The following is a 10,676-nucleotide window of genomic DNA, read 5'->3' as shown; positions in this document are numbered from 1 at the left end:
TTAAAAAAAATATTCCTTTGAAATTATAGTTTTATGTATATGTCATAGTATTTATTTCTGTATTAAAATCAAAAAGAAATAAAAGGTAATTATATGCCAATATCTGAAATAAATAAATGACTCAACAAATAAATGAATATGCCAATAAATGTGACAATAATAACAATAAAAAAAGTAGACATTAATTAACAATAAAATGTGACATAAATGTAGACTCCTTGTAATAATTTGTTTATGTATTTATTCACGTTTAATTGTTAATTTGTTAATTCTCCAATTTAATTACATTCTCTCATTTTCTGTAGTATTTGTCCTGTGCATTTTCCTCCCTGTTTATTTGACCACAGGAGTTAATCTACGGACCAAAAAAAAAAAAATTCACTAAATATATAAATAATGTGACCTTTCACCAAAAATAAATACTGACATTAGTTAAGTTCCATGTGCCATAAATTACTATTTCTGTTCTAGTTTCCTTTTGTGTGTACTGTATTTACCTTTGTATAAATCCACCAATTTACTGTATTCACATTCTCATTTAATCTTTCCCCTTTGTTCCTGTTTGTTTGAATGTGGGAGCTAAGCTACGGAGTCTACGGAGGACTGGAAGGGCCAAATAAAATACTCAACGAATAAATTAATATACCAATTAATGTGCCAAAATAACATAGAAAATAAAAGTGGGCATTAATTAATTTATAAAATGTATTTTTATATTTATTTATAAAATATTTCAGTTCCTACTATATGTCTTTACTTTTGTATAAACTCCTTATTTGTTCACTTTCCCATTTCATTTTCCCTTTAAATCGATGTCTTTTTAACTTCATCTATGTAATTATCAATATATATATTTCCATATTACCTCGTTTTTGCATTTTCGTTCCAAACTTGTTTATTCCTGGCATCCCCGCTTTATTATGCAAATGAGCAGGGATGTCAAAGTGTGCCATTTTACCTTTGTTCTCTTTTGTGAAAAAACACTAAAACTAAATCACTTTGAGTGAAAACAATGTATGAACACCACATTTTTGACTGACTACTATGTCCTGGACTTACTGAGCAGGACATACTGGCTAGTTTGCTGTTAAAAGAAATTAAATTAAAAACTAGTCAAAGCGGATTTTGGGCCATTAAACTAGCAAGTGTGAGGACGTGGCTCCCCATCTGTAATGGTTGAACATGACATGAGAAACATTACTGAGGTAAAATATGTTTAATATGACTTTTACTAAAAAGTTAAAATTCATTGGAGCAGTTTGTAGCAGAAAATATAATGAACTTTATTTAACAGGAAATGAGGACTACACTCTCAACATGTACTGTAGCTGCCACAGTATTGGAGGCTATTCCTTCTTCTTCCTACACTGATGATTTATTCATAGGATTTATTTCGTGGTCTAAGTTGATGCTTTGCAAACAAATAATTTCCGAATTAAACATGATTAATAGTTCCTTTTTATATTAATGAAGGGCATTTCCTTCCAGCTGAAAGTTTGTATATACTTGTTTACTCTGTTAATCATCAGAAATAGAATCCATCGGAAGTTCACAGTGGGATGGTTTCACGGTTTGTGAAATTAATTTTTTCCAAAGAAATTAATATCCGGCACACTTCTCCAGGGAGCTTAGAAGAAGAAGAAAAACAAAAATCAAGGCACCTGCACCCTGCGACTTGTCCCTGACTCTACAACAAACAGCGCTGCGCTCTGCTTACATGAGAATCTGGACAAAGCGAGGAAGCTGTGTGCTTAAATTTAGGGCTGCTTTCTCGGTCAAGACTGTTTAAGACTCCACGGTATCCATCTATAAACACGTCGACTCCCGGGGGACGGGGAAAGACAAACATTTCACAGTAGCGCGTCTTCTCTGTGAACTCAAGTGGCGTTTTCAGTGGCAGTCGCAGACGCAGCATGATGCCAGAATAAACACTGCAACACACCAAAATAAAAAGTCACATGTAAATTTTTAGATAAGAAATAGCAGTGTGGCGGCACAGTGACGTGGTGGTTAGCACTGGTGCCTCACAGCAAGAAGGTTTTGGGTTCGAATCCAGGCCAACTGGGACCTTTCTGGGTGGAGTTTGCATGTTCTCTCCGTGTTTGCGTGGGTTCTCTCCGGGTAAAGTATCTGTGAGTGCAAATGGTTGTCTGTCTCTCTGTGTTAGTCCTGCCCAGGGTGTACCACGCCTCTTGCCCGATAACCCCCCGCAACCCTTCACAGAGCAAGATGAATGAATGAATGAATGAAATAGCAGCTTACAAACTCTCTCATGGCATTTGACTCAAATGTATACTTTGTTGGTGTGCACGTAAACAGGGATGTTGCCAAAGGTGTCGATCTCAACACGAGTCTGAATGTTGGAGCGCAGCAAGTGACACAAAGCAGGTGTTTTGCATCAGTCTTCAGTCAGTCTGGCCTCACAGATAGTTGTGGGCTGATGTGTGCTGGCCAGCCCACTCACATATCTCAGGATGATGAATTGTATCCTGGAGGCGTTAGACCGTTAAGCCTTTTCTGCTCAGTGTCTCATTGTCCTGCTAGGCCACACAACTTCTTAAAGTTGACAGACCAAGTCAACAGCATGAGACAGAGACTAAAAATAGTTATCCTCTGTAAGTTTATCAACTTAATAGCTTCATATGATGACAGGCAGGTTGCTGGAGAAGTCTTTCAAACGTCTTCACTTGCCAACAGTAAGAGTAGTTGGAACCTTTTACATGGAGTCGCTTTCTGGTCAAGTAATTGTCCTTGATCATACTCTGGGGATGAGGGCTGGGGTTGAAAAATTGTATTTCTGATTCAAATTGATCTTCGTTGCATAGATCCGTTATCGATTCGTAAAATCCTCTGATCGACTTTTTTTTATTTGCGCAAGTCGGAAATCTCGCTGCTGTCTCGCGAGGCTGGTTTTGCATTGCTAGTCTGGTGAGAATGTGCAACGAGATTAGTCCACGTGCAAGGGAGATACAAAGCTACAGCCTGAAAGATTATTGGATTTAAAAAATGCACGATGACGGAGAAGAGCTGGACAAGAGCAAAGACCTATGCAAGATGTGAAACCAGAGGGAAGATATTGGGAAAATACCACAAATCTCCAATGAAAACATTAGTTTTGTGAAAATCTCTTTCGTAACTAAGCTAAATGGTTTCACAGCTGAAATATCTCTGGGACCTTGTGAATCAAATCGGTTTGGGAAATGACTAGAGATGAAACAGGTGATTTAAGCTCGATAGACGGAGTTACTGTAAAACCTAGAAATCTTTTCCTCCATTCAACCCACACGATCTTTTGTTTAGTCTAAAATACTAGAAAATACATATGGCGTTCAAATGTTGGGAATGACTGAATCAACCTTTTCCTGGCACCCAGACGTACAAGAATGGTGAGGTTTTTCAGCTGCCATTAAAACCCTCCCAGTGTAAAGACTCCCACATCGGATTGCTGACAAAAGCACTCACAGCTGTGATTTTTGATATAATTCCAAAGTATCCAAAGCCATTTTTGGAAGTCCTTATCATTAAAAGCTTGCGCCAACCCCAAAATAAAATGGATGTTCGTGTGTTACATCAAAGAAGCGGTGAAGAAGAAAAAAAGTAGAGATCTGGGAAGTTAGAAGCAGCTATGTCCTGAACTAAATGCTTGTAGACAAAAATGTTAATACGCTAAAGACTGGTTTATACTCCTGCAAAGGGTTTACTCCCGTAGCGCCGATCTTTAAGCATTTATACCTGTGTGCTGGTGTGTTGGCATCATTCTGCAAATATGCTGCCAACACTCTAGTTGGCAGCTACTCAGTTGCCTCAGAGTTTCTCTGTGTACTTCAGGCTATGGCGACTAGAACGAAGCGTCTCATGTTGGACGTCAAAGTTAGACAACGGCTGCTTTTAATGACATCAGTGCATCAGACATGTATTACCCACCTCGACCAGACCAGACCGTGCACCCCCACCCCATAGCAATGACACTCCCCAGCAGGATGCAGCCTGACACAGGAACACACACAAAAACGGTTTAGGAACAACTAAAAAAACATGAAGAACAGCACAAGGTGTTGACCTGGCCTCCAAATTCACTAGATCCCAAACTGATCAAGTATCTGTCGGATGCACTGAAACAATAACATTCTGTTGCCAGACACCACGGGACACCCTCAGAAGGTCCATGTCCATTCTCTGATGAGTCCATCCATAGCAGTTCAGACAGTCACTTATTTATCTTTTTATTTAAAACTTTTTATCACTCAGGCCTATGTTTTTGTTCCTAACTACTTTGTATACTTTACTTTGTTTGAAAAAGAGAAAATAACACAGATGGACTCGTCCTTTCAATCCACAACCGTTGACCTGGACCTTTTCACTTTTCTAGCAGGTCGCCTGAGTCCTCACCCTCTGGATCCAGTAGCTGTTAAGATATTTCAGTCTGTACCAAAACGGCCAAATAAGGTCGCTAACGCTGGTCTGTGTCTCATAAATCGGTTTAATGGAGGACTTTGCAGTTTAAGACATGACATGCAGGATGAAGATTTCTAGCATAAAGTCAGATTCCAGGGCATGTGCTAATAGGACGGAGCTCACTGGAGGTTCAGCCAGCAGCATCCATCACCTTCATCTGTGGACAAGGCTTCAACTGACTCGGAGAATTCATGGCTTTTTAACAAACGGGACACGTGTCAAAACCATGCAGATTAAAGTCATCTGTACTTTGCACAGACAAATGAAACCGATGGGAGTTTACAGCTAAAACAATTTCTCTCCGTGATCGTCTGATTTGTGTTGTTCCACTATCTTCAGTCCATGTTTACTTTCCAACCTTTCGCCAATCTGTCCAAATATGCCGACGTTTCCTGCTTTTCATTTAACTTTGTGTTCTCAGGGTGTCTCGGTTTGTTTGTTTGTAACTCCGTGTGCAACAATAGGTCGAGTTTGAACATTCATGTGGCACCTCAGGGGTCCAGTGATCTAATCTACACAAAGAGAGAAAGAAACTTTTCCTGTTTTCACCCTCAGTTCTTTTCTGAAGATTCAAAACAAATGTCAAGGAAAACATTTGGAAGTATTAAGATGCTGGAGGCCCAAAGAGGGCCAGAGTGCATCCTTATACAGTTTAACTTATTAAAATATTTAGATGCATCAGGCCAGACACTTAATCCCCTCGACATGGGTCAGTGGTTCGCGTGCGAACACAAAACAGTTTAAAGGTGGGATTATCTCTCGCTATAGCACCAAAAATGGATGTGAAATGGAAAGAGAGAGCAGCCCAAAACAATGTATTGACCTCTGAAGACTTCTCACTACTTTCCACAACATTTGACATTTGATGCAACTTCAAGGATTATACTTCATCCTGTCAAAACATTAGCTGTTTTTAATTAACCTTTACTATACTGAGATTTTAAGACTTTTTTAAGACTTTGCAAATACAATAATCTACAGGGATTTGGTGGGAGTATGATTATAGCTGGAATAACAAACTACAGTAGCTACATGAAAAAAATAAAATAAATGGAACTTTCCGACACATTTTGGCTTACTGGTAAGTGGGCTGACCTTAACAAACTTAATTTCTGGTGTATTAAAGGGCCAGTGTGTAGAATTTGGAGGAATCTGTTAACAGAATCATCTTGCTTTCTAAAGCTTAAAATGATCTCTTCGTATCTTCTATAGATCTCATAGGTTCCTACACGCTTGGAAAGTGAAAGGAAAGGGGGTTGTTTTGTATTTGCATGAAATCTGCCACTTCACCACTAGATGTCACTAGATTATACACACTGGTCCTTTAACCTTGATACTGTCTTCCTGTTGACTACGGAATTTATGTCCTCCCAGGTTGAAGCATATGCCATAGGCCATACTCTACACCGCACCCTAGTTGGTGGAGTAATTACAAAACAATGTTGACACATCAGTGCACAAGTGCAGATGCCTTCACCCATGAAACCCTCTGGAGTATAAACCAAGCTTAAGTGTAGCAGGGCTCACTTTAACCATCACATACTGTTCATGTTCTATATATTCACAGTATGGTCCTGTTAAATTATGACTGGCCTTTTAATCCCCTTATAACAAGTTTGTATTAGGGTTGTCGATAGATTAAAATATTTAATCGTGATTAATCGCAAAATTTCGATTATTAAAGGGGAATTACTGTTTTTTACAACCCGGACCTAATTTCTGACATAAAATACGATCGTTTACTCACCCATATGACTTTGCTGTCATTTGTAGTCATTCGGAAGATATTTAGATCCAGCGGAGCGCCGTATATATCCATATAGTGGGAGTGACTGGGGCACCCAAACGCAGCCTCTAAATAACGCATTATCTGTTGCAAAACTCATTCATTTCAACAATATTTTGTTATAATACGCTAGTGCTATTCTCCGTAAATTAATCACACTTCTTAGAAATAAAAACAAATGTAAAGTTTTCAACACTCTCAGAAATATCTCTCGGCTTTAAGCTTGATCCGGTGGTAACTCAGTTGACGGTAAACACAGAAAACATTGGTCTTGTCCAGACAACCAGAACCAACCAAGGGATTTGAAGCTGAACTTGCCGGTCAAAATAGCAGTTTCTTTATTAATTTCTGCTCAACTTTTCTCTGCTTGCTTTCCTTCTTCTTCTTTTGGGATTTTTGGCAGTCTTGACTCATATTACTGGATAAAATGACCTAGTAATACACCTATTAACCTATCTAAAATGAATAATTTTTCTTTTATCCCTTAATGGACTCATCCATGCATTCACATAGCAGTGTGAACACTCGGCTGCGACAGGGAGCAGTTAGGGGGTTAGGTGCTTGCTCAATGTACCGCAGCCAAGGACTTGGACAGATGCAAACCTGTGACTCTTCGGTCCCGAAAGCTGCTTCTTTAATCACTACGCCGCAGCTCGCCAAGCGCATCTTGGCCTGCTGGAGTCACTCTTCGTTCTGCTTGCAACATAATATTACCACGAGGACCAACAAATTCTTTACTTGGACATGAATGCAGTATGTACCAAGATTTCCTTTGTGCAATCACGGCACGTTGTATTCCTAATTCTGTTCCCGCTACTGCTTTAACAATGCTAATTTTCCCACTGTGGGATCAATAAAGGATTTTATCTTATCTTAATTGTCTCCCTTCTTGCCTCCTAATCTTCCCCAGAGTCATCGACGTCTGAAGGGCTGTAATCAGAATTTTTCTCTGTTAACCTCATCCCCTGACACTTTCTTAGGCAAATCCCTTTTTACTCACAGTTCTGGGAAGAACAGATAAATGACCTCTTAGTCTTATACCCGACCCGTTCATCTTTTGATATCTGTACATTGACTAGGAATTGGCAGGTTTGAATTTGTTAATTAATACATAACTTCATGCATCTTTTACACTTTTACAGATGTCCCCATGGCCCTTTAAATACCAACAGGTGCTTTTGTTGAGAATGTAGCCAGGCAAATGTCAATACCGATAAATAATATACATAACAGTTAACAGTTTCAAGATTGCCCAGAACCACTGTTTGTTCCATTATTTACAGTTCCACACTGGTCAATCTAATATCCATTTCAATATATATTTGTGTCATATATGTTTTCAGACATTTTGACCTTGCAGGATGAGTGCAGGTGTTATGGTCTTTTCTAAACACTCACTTGCATTAAAGGGGAATTACCGTCTTTTACAACCTGGACCTTATTTCTGGCATAAAACACTATAATTTACTAGCCCATATAACTTTGGTGTCATTTGGACGATATTTAGATCTGCATATGTCCATATAGTGGGAGTGACTGGGGCACCGAAATGCAGCCTCTAAATAATGCATTATCTGACACCAAAGTTATATGGCTGAGCAAATGATCGTGTTTTATGCCAGAAATAAGGTCCAGGTTGTAAAAAACGATAATTCCCCTTTAAGTAGCCAGTATTCACAATATCAGTATTACTATATTTTGTCTCTAGAAGCCACCAAGGCTAACAGTTAGCAAGCTAACAACCAGGTAACAAAATGTAGATATAATGAAAGCATAGACTGTATAAAAAGTAGACTACATGCCAAAGCATGTGGAGCTCCCCCTGGTGGCTGGATGCGGTGTAGGTAATAAGCTCCACCCATTCCATGTTAGTGGACACGAGTCCGGCAAATATTAGAGTACACGTAGAATAGCTCAAAAAAAAAAAATAATAATAATAATAATAATTCAAAGGACATTATTTTTTTGTCTGTTTAGGTAGTCAATATAATGCTGATGTATGTTGAAGTGTCAATTTTTTCCGGAGAAGTTTTTGCTTTAGTTATTTGACACTATAAAAACAGGATGTGACATCATGATGATTGACATATGACATGTGATGATACTCGGTGGTTGTCGATGCCATTGATCTAAGAGATCTAATCATTTTTTTAATTTTTTTATTATTTTTGGCAATTTAAACTTCTGTTTTGTGAGAAGTTCATGTCGTGAATTAATGTAATTAACTAGCTAGCTAAAACAACACTCCAATGTAAGCTCTGTGGTCAGCAAGAAAAAGTCAGCAATCGGTAGTTAGCATTTACAAAATTTGAATCCATAATGGTGTAGTGTATAATTCAACATTTGTTTGTATCTAGTGGAGGTATTATGTGTGGTTAAAGGTAATAGGATAATTGTGTGGATTTTGCTTATGGCCTGTGGGCATGTATTTGATGGCAGATTAAACTAAATTGTTGGGTTTCTTTTAATAAAATTGTAAAGTCTTGTCTTGATTGAATTGAATGAATACTGATTTTGTGAGCAACACACAGTGAGGCGATGATAATCTTTATGTGATAAGAGGCCGAGGATGTTGAGGAAACAGCTGGATTGGCTTATTCTGTCATACTTTGATGAACATCATGATAATCAGGAAGCTGGGGTTCATCAAAAGATCACCGGCCTGGTTGTACCAGCAAAACATCTTCTGATAAAACTTCAAGCTTCTTTTCCGTCTTTCATCTCAACTCATGTCCTGAATCTTATTTCTGCCGTTACAAAATGTAAATATGAGCATGGCCGTGAACTGATGACCCCGCTGAATTAACTCTGCAGAGACTTAACTCCAAAAATGAGCTGCTGCTCTGCTAAGGGATTCAGTTGTTTAGGCTTCATGTTGGTGATATTTCTGAATGTTTACAGCTCAGTCAGATGTCTGAAGACAAATGATTCCCTAAAATGTGTCCTCACATTCCATTTTTGACACACAGCAGCTAACATAATAATGCGTACATGTAATGTGTCATCTTTTTGGGCTCTGAATCTAAGACTGTTACTCACAACACAGAACAAACAACTTTCCAGTAATAATTAGAATCTGTGTCTCGGTGACTAAAGATCAGAGCTCATTCTATCATGGCAGCTTTTTTTTTGGGCTCCGAGCGCTGCGCCTCTACATCTGAAGGTGTTTGTGTACTGGCAGGCGGTCAGGGGATCCGCAGCTGCACCAGCGTGGTGCAATTTTTCACTTTTTGTTTGAGTCCAAGCTAAACAAGTAATTACCCCGTTCATCAAAATATAAACAGAAATATTCTCAAAGGACATTTATTCTTTCACGTGTCCCCCCGTCTGATGGGACGAGCTCCGGACAGTTACAGGAAAATCTGTCACCGAACCATGTCAGTCCTGTGGAACCAAAGTATGTTTTTTTAAAAAAAGAAAAGAAAACCACGGATGCACAGTTTGGCCCACATGTGTTTGGAAACTGTGACAACATTAAAATTATATAACGAATATAGATGCAAAGTGCAGACAGGTTGAATTCAAGGGTGTTCTCGTCCAAATTAAAGGACATGTCCAGGAACTGCAGCTATTTTTTTTTCAGTCTCAAAATGGATTGGGCGACCTTAAATAAAATTCCCTGAAGTCCAGAGCCCATGGACATGACCAAATAATGGTTTGCTATTCTTCAGTGTTTCATTGTTCGTGGATCTTTCTGCCTGTCGTTTTTTCTCCATCGAGTGAACTGAATCCTCAATAAGGTTGAGATCTGGTGACTCAATATATATTCCCCTTCTTTAACTTCAAACGCTCCTTCACAGACAGTTTTGTGAAGCTCAGTCCAATCATCTTCGCTTCATTTGCTTGATTTTGAGCAAACAAGCCTGAACCACAACCGATAGGACCCAAAGGCCCCCACTAACAACATCCTGTTGTCAGACACCACAGGACACCCTCAGAAGGCCCATGTCCAACTTCGGATGAGTCACAACTGTTTCAGAGGCACAAGGGAGACCTACACAATATTAGGAAGGTGGTCATAATGTTATGCCTTGTGAATATTGAAATGAAATGACGGTGTAACTTGCATATGTGTTGCACGAAATCCGTCTATAAGAATTCATCCGTCTGCTTCTCATGACACCTCGTCTACTATGTTTTACAGATGATGTTGTATATTTAGGATTATGAGCCATTACGAGACTTCGTTTGTAGAGTGCACTTCACTTGTCCGGGCGTTGTGAAGGGTCTTTTCCTTTACTGTGGAAAGGATTCACCTACCTCTGTTGTCTTCTGTGGGATTAAAATATCCACTTTAAGCCACTATTAAGTTATAAAACCATGACTTGAACATGTTTTGATAAACTTTGACACACTGTATATTGGCAAATTCCCACCATGTTGTACTTGTACTTTATTGTTTTAAATATTTCTTCCCACATTTCATCTGCTTACT

The sequence above is a fragment of the Chelon labrosus genome (assembly GCF_963514085.1).
Source record: "Chelon labrosus genome assembly, chromosome: 21".
Classification (NCBI taxonomy): Eukaryota; Metazoa; Chordata; class Actinopteri; order Mugiliformes; family Mugilidae; genus Chelon; species Chelon labrosus.
This window is presented reverse-complemented; position numbering follows the sequence as displayed.